Here is an 11455-nt window from a genome sequence, read left to right as displayed (position 1 = left end):
AAGTAGAGTCTTCATGTTTTCATGCTATTTTGTATCCTTTGGACCCTACTATCTTATTGATAATAAGATAGTATTTTATTATCATCTTATCATTCCTAATGCATTTTAACATAGTCACTCTTCAGTTACTTTATTGTGTCTCTGTCCTACCCCAAATACTTGCTGATTCCCTTTATTCTCTAATGTCTCTTATTTTCTCTTGCAAAATATATTTTTAAGATTTGTTTATTTTATATGTGTATTGGTGTTTTGCTACAAGTATGTGTACCAGATGAGTGCAGAGCCTGTGAAAGTCAGAAGAGGGCCTTGTTTTCTCTGGAACTTGACTTTTTACAATTGATTGTAAGCCATCCTGTGAGTGCTCTTAATCACTGAACCATCCATCACTCTAGCATGCTCCCTCCAATTTCATGTCTCTGTTCCCCCTGTGACTTAATAGCATTGCATAGAAAAGCATGCGTAAGTTACCAGGGCTTCATCATTGAAGAATCTGTCTATCCTCTAGCAGCCTTTATTCTGAATCCTGAGCAAGAGGCAGTGCCTCACGAGCCCCTCCCACTTACACCCAATAATTACCTATAAATCTTCAGGAAGGAGAGTGGTACCTAATGAGCCCTTTCCCCATTAGCAAATGTGTACATGCCTAATCTTGTACAGGTGTTCTTTAGGTAATCAGATCTGCCCTGCTCTAATGATAGCATTCCACAGCACTTCACACTTTATCTGCTTCTTACATTCTTCTTCCCTTCTTCTGCAATGGTCTTGAGCCTTGAAAGAATTGATAATGATGCCTTCTTTAGGACTGTGTATTCTATACTCATTCTCAGCAATTTGACCAGATAAAAACTTCTGCAATATTGGTCATCCATTTCAAATAGAAGCTTCTCTAATCAAAGCAGACTGCATCAATGTATACTTTTAGAAGTCAGTTTGACAGACACATTACTTTTACTAGTAGTATCTTACCCACTAGGACCTATGCCTTTACCAGTAATCTTAGTTTGCTTTCTTTTGTTGTGATAAAATGTCGTGATCACAAACAATGGGAGGGGGAAAAGGTTTAGTTGTTTCACATGTCCCAATCACTGTCCATTATGAAAAGAAGTCAAGGCAGAGACTCAAAACAGGAATCTGGAGGCAGAAACTAAAGCAGAAGCCATTGAGAAGTCTTGTTGACAGGCTTGCTTGTTATGGTTTTCTGTGCATTCTTTCTTATAGTACCCAGTACTACTGGCACGGGGATAATACCATCCACAGTGGGCTGTGCTACTTACATCAATGATTCATCAAAACCCGCCCCACAAGCCAATCTGATGGAGTCATTTTCTCAGTTGAGATTGCCTCTTCCTAGAGGACCCTAGCTAGTGTCAAGCTGACAAAACAAATAAAAATGAATACCCTAAAACTCAGATATAAAAACAGTCAACCAGGCAAATAAAAACAAACAAATAAACAAAACAAAAACCCAACCAACTACTAAACCAGTTATAAACTTTTACCTTAGGTTTATAGTACCAAATGGGAGTTCCTCTCCTGTGTAACTGGCCTCAAATCCTGTACATTATTGGTTACATCATGAAGTGAATTGGTATTAGTGGTAACATGTTGTGTGTCAGTCGATGTCCATCAGAGAGGAAGATTCTACCTCAGATCCAGATTGGTTGCTGTTAATGTAGTTAAAGCAGGGCCTCGAGCTGTAGAATTTTATCATCTACTTCTTAAGGGCTGTCCTTATTAATAATGTATAAGGAGCTAGCCAACCCTGGCACTTTTTCTTAAACCTATTGTTTCTCAAAGCTGCTTTATACATTCATGCAGGCTACCTTAGTGCAAGTTGTTAGAAATTTTATTTTTTATTTAGTTTACAAAGTAGTAGGTTTCCTTAAGAACTTTACATATGCACTTACTTTAGGTTGAATATCCCTAAATTATCTTCTTCCCCTTCTATTCTGCTTCATCCCCATTTAAACTTTTTGACATCCATGGTTCCTCCTTTTCCTTTATATAACATTTCTTTCTCTGACCCCTCCCTTGAAGCTTCTTTCCCCACTCTCTCCTTGGTGCATTTCTAGTTCCCTAGTTTTATATATACTCATACTGGTATAAATAAATATATTGGAAAATTAGATTCTAGGAGCTGCTTATGAGAGAGAATACATGGGATTTATCTTTCGGGCTTACCTGACTTATACAATATTTTAAGTTCCAACCATTTCCCTAAATATATCATGATTTTCATCTTTATTTATGAATGAATAAATTCTATTGTATAAATGCAGCAATTTTTTATCCAGACATTAGTTTATTTTATTTCCTACCAATTGTAAGTTGAACAGCAATAAAGACAGATGAGCAATAGCCCTAAATGAGACTTCCATATCAACACCCCACAAGGCTCAGGGGTCTCTGAGGAAGAGGAGACTGATCGTTGCTCATAAGAACAGACTCTAACAGAATGCACATGACTGTGTGTGGTACACTAGTCATTCAGACTACTGTTAGTTCATTGTCTCATAACTCTTTTTAGACCATGAGAAGTGAGCTACACATTGTAGAATCAGACTATGGAATTCACTGCAGTGGAAAAGCTAGAAACAGTGAGCTGGAGAGGATGTTCAGTCTTTCTTTTAGTTGGTGTTCAATATTAAGGGGATGGTAGAATATTTTTGTCATGCCATTTTACACAGACATTGGAGAACTGGAAGTATATCACCTAAATTACTTGTTTACCTTGGAGGTGTTTTATTTTATTTTCTGTGGCTATTACTCTGAAGGATTTACTTAAAGTGTTCCTGTATATGACTGTTGTCACAGATAGTGGACAAAGCAAATCTGTAAATTATACATGATCTTAGAATCCTGATTTTTTTATGTTGTATGTAATTTTACCTGTTGTTCATGTCACTAATGGAAATATGTCAAATGAAGGCAGTCTAGGAAGTCCAGTGCAGGCTATGTAATTTAGGGAAGTATAAGGACAATATATGTCAAGGTGGTATTTTGAGTAGTTTTCAGAGACAGTATCAGAATAGTCCAAATACTCATAAGCTTTTAAAGAAATATGGCATGGAAAGTTTAATAAATACATTATCTTGGTCAATCCTGAAAAAAAAAAAAACCAAAAGAAAGCCAGATTAATGATTTTAAATCCTGACTTAGCAAAACTATATGGCATCTCTGCTTTCATAAATGATGTCTTGACAAGGCTGATGTCTTGTTTAGAAGAAAATGGAAATGTTGATGAAGAAGACATTAAGGAAAAAAAAACCACAGGCAAAGTGGTACTTTAAATAGCCATAGCAGAAGAAATTGTGTTTTCTTTGATTATTAGAAATACCACAGGGAGTGTAGAGATAATTAGATGGTGATGTTTAAAATACTCTGCCCTCCATGCTTCTATGGCTACAGTGATTTGTCTGTGCATCCCAACTTCCAGGAACCACTGAATTCCTTTCATTAACATATTTGGTCTTGCAAACCACTTAACCTTGAGGTACTCATTTGCTTCAGTTGTCACCATGATTGTACATTTCAATTTCCTTCTTATTTGGGTTGATTATCTTTCCCAGGCAATCAATAAAAATAAAATGAGTGCAGTCGCATATAAATGGATTGGGCTAAGAGCAACATTCTGGTGTTCAGAGGACAATTAGTCCTCAGTGCTCAGGCTGTTGCATATGGCCGCTCAACCATTTGCAACTACAGGAGCCATGCAAGTCTTCCCCTCACTTTGCAATACTAATCCTATCCTCAAAGTACTTGCAAAAGTTTGTCATAACCACAAAATATTCTCAGTCTTGCATATTGTTTATGTTTCTATTAGTTGTCTCTTACAAATAAAAGGTTACAACAGGTGGTCCTTAAGAGAGTTTACTTAGAATTTGCAGATCAAATATAAATTAATGAATTCTAAGACCTAGTAGCACAATAACAACAGTCAGGGAGTAGGTTTGTTGTTGTTGTTGCTGCTGCTGTTGTTGTTGTTTTACTTAACCTTTCCCATTGTGATACTTTTTTTCCCCCAAGATTCTAATCTGGAAACCATTCTAAGACAAACTCTGCCACAAATAGTTATCAGATAACAAATTACTATTCTAAATTTAGAGATTAAGAGCTGAGAAACCCAAAATAGCCATATCTTGTTTGACTTTTTGAAAGAAGTCTTTATCATAGCACTCATGCAGGCCTCAGCCCCAGGTGCTTCCTGCCTCGGCTTCCCAAACAAATGCTGGGATTATAGGCATGCCCAGCATAGGAAGATTTCTTTACGAAAAAGTAGCCTAAACTATAGTATGAAGTGCACTACTTTCCTGCACTTATCTTGAAACTAATTACATTTTATGAAAACATTCAGAGGCTGGAGTACTCCCTCTTAAAATTCTATTTGTGACTTTGTAAAACATTTATTCTTAGTTATTTCAGTATTATATTCACACCACTAACAACACAGTATTGTTTTGCAAGCCATGATTTGAGTATTTGCTTAGAGAAACCCAAAGTTATAGTAACTGATTTTGGGTGGGTGGCAATGGACTGGCAATGTGTATTATTAATTGGAGCCAGCCACATCCCAAATATTAACATATTCTTTCACAAAATACTTGCGTGTTTTTGCAGGTTTACTTTTCACTGTCTTTAGAAAATCATAAGTTTTACCTCCTATAACTTCTGTTGGGACCTTGCCTTTTGATGGTAAGCATGGTAGGACCAGTTAGTGCTCCAAGAGGGATCTCCCTGTGGAAGAGGTTGTGCGAAGTTGTTCCTTTTTAGAGACTTAAGTGCTGATGGATATTTCCTTAATGTTGTTAGGGTTAAGTCCTCCATATCACCTCTACCAAGTCTCCCCCCCCCCACCAAGAGGGCTATTTTAATGCTGTATTAATCAGCCGAATCAATCAGTTTGTCAATATTACTAAAAGATGTGCAGCTAGGACTCTGAAGTAAAACTATCCATTTTCTCTTTTGTTCCTTTTATTTTCCTTCTCTGACAACATGAAGGAGAGCTAGCTCTTCATTAGCCAAACGGTTTTGATAACATGGTCTTTGCCAATGGATGTAAATCAGCAGGTCTATTATAAATCTCATCCATTCCCTGATTTATCTGGTTATATTGCTTAACGTGAAGGGATCTCACTGGAAAGATTATTTTGCAGTGATATGAGATTCGTTTCTATTTATCCTGTCAGCCTGAGATGCAAGTCGCCGGTTCTAAAGAACAAACATCTCTTCCTTGGTAAATCTTGTGGTGACCTTGGCATGACTCTCCTCTATTTGGAAGTAATGATTCCCTGGCCCATTCATCTTTCCAGTGATGTTGTGGCTCCAAGGAAATGAAGCATTATGCAAATCTACACCCATTCCACTGATGTCTCAAGTTTCAGAACCTGCCCAGAAAAAGTAATGCTGCATTCATGCTTGCCTCTGCTTTGTGAATGGAGCCTCTCAGGAGTTGTGTTGCATTACCCATTTTGCTCTGTAGTGTGTATAACCCTAAGAGACAGTTTTCTCTTCAGGGTAATTATGATGGCGATGACTAATCCAACCTTTTACATTAACATCTCACATCATCATGGACCATTAGAGCATTGGCAGTATCAGAAATGGTGGTAGGGGTAGAGATTACCTTGAATTCTTCCCTGAAATATTTAGGATATTTATCTTTCTTCTCCTTTGATTTTGGAAAGTTAATCTTCACTCAGGGAAAATAGAGTAAATCCTTAAATAAATAATATTCCTGATCCTTTCCTATTTCAAATGGTTAAATGCTTATAAAGTGTTAATGCCTAGGTGGAAACTCAATTTCTGGGAGAGTTTTAAATAGTTCTGCTGTGCCAGAATGAGAAAAATTAATCCATTCTAGAATATTACTTTTCAAGCTTTCATAATTAGTTAAATACTCCAAAGCCATGCTAAGCTATAAGAACAGCAGATACTTGACAAGTGAGAGGTCATTATTTGCATTTCAAAAGTATTCTTCACTTGACTAAATAATTATACCAAGTTTCTGAACTGTACAGTGTACCTACGCATTTATTTACAGATGAGTAAAACTATTTGACAGGCTGGTGGGCAGAAAAATTGAAAAGTCAAGTGTTAGAAACCATATTTATTGAAGAATAAAATATTTAACATGGAAAGGAGTTATAGCTGATTCCTAGTTGAAAAAGTATACTAACTGAAACACAGGTTCATTTGTAGCTTAGATTTTAAAAGTTTATATGTATATGTCTACCTCTGTAAGCCTATGCCATGTGTGTTCCTATTTCAAGTGGTTCTAGATACCCCTGGAAGATAGATAAGTTAGATTCCCTGGAGCTGGAGTTCCAGGTGCTTATGAGTTGCTTGACATGGGTGCTGGGAATTGAACTCAGCTGCTCTGAAAGTCCTGACCACTGAGTTATTTCTCCACCACCTTATTAGTTTATTTTCTGTAGCTGTGGTAAAACATCATGACCAACTAAAACCTAGAAGAAATAATTTATTTGGGATTTTGGTTCCAGGAGGTTAGAGTACAAGGTCATGGGAGAACATAGTAGCAGCAGCATGCATAGCAACAGGAGAAGAGAGCTGAACATGAAGCAGAGAGAGCAAACTGTAAGGAGAGTAAGGGCTTAAGCTCTCAAAGTCTGTACCTACTGATATAGTTCTTCCACTTAGTTCCTTCGAACCCCCACACAAAGCAGTGCCGTTAACCTGGGGACAAGTGTTCAAACACAGGAATTTATGGAGGACATTTCCATTCCAATCACCACAAGTCTCCTAGATATAGCTTCTGAGAAATGATTCTAGGTATTTCATGTTCAATTTCCAATTGCTAGTATTCACTGTGCCATTTCTGCATCTCTAAGTTAGGACACTGATAACAGTAACAATCTCCTTATAGCTGCTATGAGATGATTGAATTTTCATAAAGTGATTACTGGTATGAACCTATGTAATGGTGATAGTTTAAAAAGTAGCAGACATTACCACCACTATCATCACCTGTAATATAAGTACAGCTACCCCTTTCTATCCTCAGATTCTTTATACATAAATTCAGTACTTAATATGTAGAGTGTAGACCTTTTACTTCATTATTATTATTATTCCCTAAAACACATTCTAATATCTATTTCCATAGAACTGTCGTGTATTAGGTATTCATAAGTTAAAGTAATTGGAGAATATGCATAGAGTATATGTAGATACTTTACCTTCTAGATAAAAGGCTGAGACATTTGCAGATGAAGGGGCTTTTGAGCCAATTTCCTGAAGATGCTGAAAGAAACATATTGCCTCATCTTCACAATACTAATAAAGTTGGATATCCTCAAACTTGAACCTGCATCAGAATCATCTGGAGGGTTGGCTAAAACACAGCGTATAGAGCCAAACAATGAGTTTATGATTAAATTGTGAGGCAAACTCAAGACTGCATTTCAGTCGCTTCTCAGATACAGTTGGGAACTACTGATCTAGGAAGCAACTTGGAGAATCATTGCTTTAAGATAGATAAGAAAAACTTTCTTGTAGCTCATATGAATGGAAGAAATCTGTATGTTGGGAGTTAGGAAATAAAATTTAAGATTATAAGGCATGCTATTTTTTTTTCTCATAATGGTATATGAAGTTCTTACAGTAAATCTTTGGCTTTTTTGGGGCATCCATACACATGTGGCATATACCAGCTAGACACATACACACACACAGGCTGGGCGGAAATATGTTACAAAAAGCAAAATTTTAAATAGGTCCATGTATCCATTCTAGGTAAAATTTCAAAATAACAGAAGATCTGAAGGTTATATGAAAAATTTATAATGATCCTTATAAAAAATTATAAAAGATACTTTTAACATTAATTTAGAGATAGCCATTCTTGGTGGCTCTGTCTTTTCCTTTTCTCCTGTTAGGGAAAAAATGGAATAGGAGAATCTGGCAGAGTCCTTCAGATACACCATCCTCAAAGGGTATAACAAGAATGGCATTTAAAGTACTTTGGTCTAGTGGCTGAAACTCCCAAGGCTTTCTGTGGTTCAACTATTATGAAAGGTTAGATCTACTCTGAAGAGACAGATCGACTCTGGCTGCTGTTTCACTATATGATAAGAATCTAGAACAAATTGAAAAGAAATTGCCACCCAAAGACTGGAGATAAAAGCAGGGTTACATAAAGCTATGATTGATAGTGTTTAAGATGCAGATGAAAGAGAACCTGATGTGACTTAGAGTTAATGAAACTCCATCTGGTGTTCAGGGAAAACATCCATCCCTATATTCCAAAAGTTTCCCCACACTTTCAATAGTAAAATAATGATCCAATAATAAAAATGTCCATTTATGTATTAAAAGCATAACTCTGTTGTTCTAAATGCAAGCAAAATAATTAAAAAGGAAACATCTCTGTGTATGTGTTTGGTCAGATTGCACTTACAACACCCTAGTCCTTACTAATGTGCCAGATATTCTGCTATATTGTAACAAGTACTTATTAATCAGCATGCAATGACTTATATAATTAACATCCCCTCAGCCTTATTGGCAAAATTAACTTTCCTGCATCTGTCAGTCTATTCAGCTATTGGTGGCTGATGGCCATGGTAGCCCATGCCTTTAATACCAGCAGAGGAGAACACAGGTGGATGATTTGAGCCAAGTCTACATAGCACTGACTTAAGCATAGAGGACTTAGGTTAGCTAATAAAACAATTGTGGTGGCCACATAACTTTTTTTCAGGGGCCAGGATGTGATATACATCAGTTTTGTCCATGTAATATCACATAGAAGCCAGTCAAATGACCCAATCTCATTTCAGGAGATTCTGAGAGCCTCTCTCTCTCTCTTTTTCTCTTTCCCCCTCTCTCTCTTTCTTTCTCTCTCTCACATACACACACACACACACACACACACACACACACACACACACACACAGATCTCTTTCAATCTCTATCTCTCTTCTCTCTTATCCTCTCCCATCCCCTACCCCTTTCATACAGAAGGCATGAGACTGGGCATTATCTAGAATTCTACTCCAGAAAATAAGATAGACATTTTACAAAAAAAGAAGAAAACTGAGTCTTAGTGAACTTCATGGAAGACATATTTGTTTCTAGATTTGAATGACAGCATGTATGGTTAGATAATTATACTAGGAACAACAGAAGAAACGGTTTTGCAATGTTCTAGGTCCTCCTGTACACAGGGGAAGAGATTGGATTCAGCATGTGATATTGTAGGGAGTGACTATTGATTTGGACTTCATATCGGTTTCTTATAGTAACCCTCTTGAATTGTGCAAAGAAAAATCTAAGTTGGTGAAGGGTTGGGGAGATTAGATTCATGGGAGCCTGCCCTCAATATTTATTTCTGCCTGAATGCATCCAGCCAATCTCCGTACCAAGAGTAATAACAATTATGAGATGTATGTCTGGCTGGTTTGTTGAACTTCCTATGTGCCAGCCATTTCTGGATAGAATTTTCTCTCCTTTTTGGTGATTGTTTCTTCACTGGATGGTTCTACAATACTTTAATAAATTCCATATCATATTCTCTGGATACAAATATAAGTTGCCATCTGTAAACCGTACTGTTGCCCAAAGTGCTACAAACAAGTGTATAACTTACTGACTGCTTCTATGTACCCTGCCATATGGTACACTTAGGTACCTCAGTGCATATTTGGTAGTTAGAGGAAAATTCTGGGTGTTGGTCTTTTCTTGTATCCATTGGAGAAAGAAACATTTGTTGTTTTGCCAGTGTATATGCCAAGCTAGCTGGCCTAAGAGTTTATTGCTATTGTCTTGTAGCTTCCTCTCTTCCTACTGTAGGACCAATGAGATTAAAGATCCATGCTACAATACCTGGCTTTATTAGAGTTCTAGGGATTCAAACTCAGGTCCTCACAGTTGTGCAGCAAGCTCTTTATCTGCTGGATCATCACCCCAGCCCTTATCCCATAAGGTTTTTCAGAGCCAAAGATTTTTGTTTTGTTTTGTTTTGTTTTGTTTTGTCTTCTGGCTGGACAGATATCAGAGACAAGGAGTTTGGGAATTGCCAAGCTAATGAGAGCACCTGATCAAATTTATACTTCGGTCAAAACAGGAAGGAAGCTGCATTAACCTTGTTCTGTGCCCAGAACTATCCTCAGTCCCAAAGCAATCTTTTTAGTTTCTACTCTCTGTTATACAGCTGCCAAGACGGCTGCTAATTAGTCACTGTCGCCTTAATGTAGATTAGTTTCATGTACACCTCCTGGAAACATTTCCTGTTTCACAAATGTATTAGTCAAGAGGGGCTGGAGAGATGGTTTGTTAGTGAGAAACACTGGCTGCTTTTCAGAGGATCCGGGTTTAATCACAGGACACATGTGGAGGCTCACAACAGTCAGTAACTCCAGTTCCAGGGGACTGGGAATCCTTTTCTGCCTTCTGTGAGCAAACGGCACACATGTGGTGCACAGATAGCATTCAGGGAAGATGTTCATGTACAATAATAAATAAATAAACAAACAAATAATATAAATAAATAGACAAGTAAATAAATTTATTTATCAATAGAGGCTGGAAAAGTGTGCCAGGGGTTCGGAGTAAGTTTGGTAACAAGCAAAGAAAAAAAATGGTTACAAGCACCCACATCATGTCACACAGAACCATTGTGAGTGTTCCAGTGAGAATGACTTCATTGGTACTGAGTATACTGGTAGAGGCTTGTAATCCTCTACTGTACTGGAAAGCTGAAGCTAAAGGATTATGAGTTTCAGGCCAATGTAAAGTACATACAGACAGAGTTCACAATCAGATGGGTTTACTGAGTAAAAATCTATTTTTATACTGCTATACTAGTATCCAGGTGTCTTAGCTTTTGTTAGTAACCCCATCAACTTGGAAGCTGAGGCAGGAGGATTGCAATGAGTCCAAGGTCAGCCTGGCTTATATGAGAGTTTGAGGTACTTAGTACTACAGACCTTATCTCAAGACAAGAAAAAATTCCTGGGGATATAGTGGAAATAGTAGGCAAAAGTTTAAGTAGTACAATATTCAAATGCTCTCAAAATCTCTACCCATAATGATAAACAAAAAGTGTCCTGACAGTGCACTGGTAGATGTCTTTTTTGTCAGGTAAGCAAGTTAATATGATCTTTCTGACATGTTGTACCTATAATTGGCTTGTATTCAGAAATTCATAATTTTAATTTCATAGTGGGAACACAGCAGACAAGAGAGAAATGAACTTTTTTCTGGCCATAACGTGAGAAAATACCTGTCTTGGACTTTGCAAAAGTATCAAAGTCATAAAAGACAAAAGGCGATATAGCCATCACAGAATACAAAAGGTCACAAAGAATCAAAGAAGTGTGAGAGCTTGACTCTGTTCTTAATACATAAAAAGGAATTAATGGGGGGCGGGATAGGGAAAGTGAAGTCAAATAATGCCAGCAGCCACAGGGGTAAAGTGATCTGTGACATTATCCTG

Source organism: Mastomys coucha, chromosome X (assembly GCF_008632895.1).
Source record: "Mastomys coucha isolate ucsf_1 chromosome X, UCSF_Mcou_1, whole genome shotgun sequence".
NCBI lineage: Eukaryota > Metazoa > Chordata > Mammalia > Rodentia > Muridae > Mastomys > Mastomys coucha.
The sequence above is the reverse complement of the archived record's forward strand: the minus strand, read 5'-3'. Positions refer to the sequence as shown.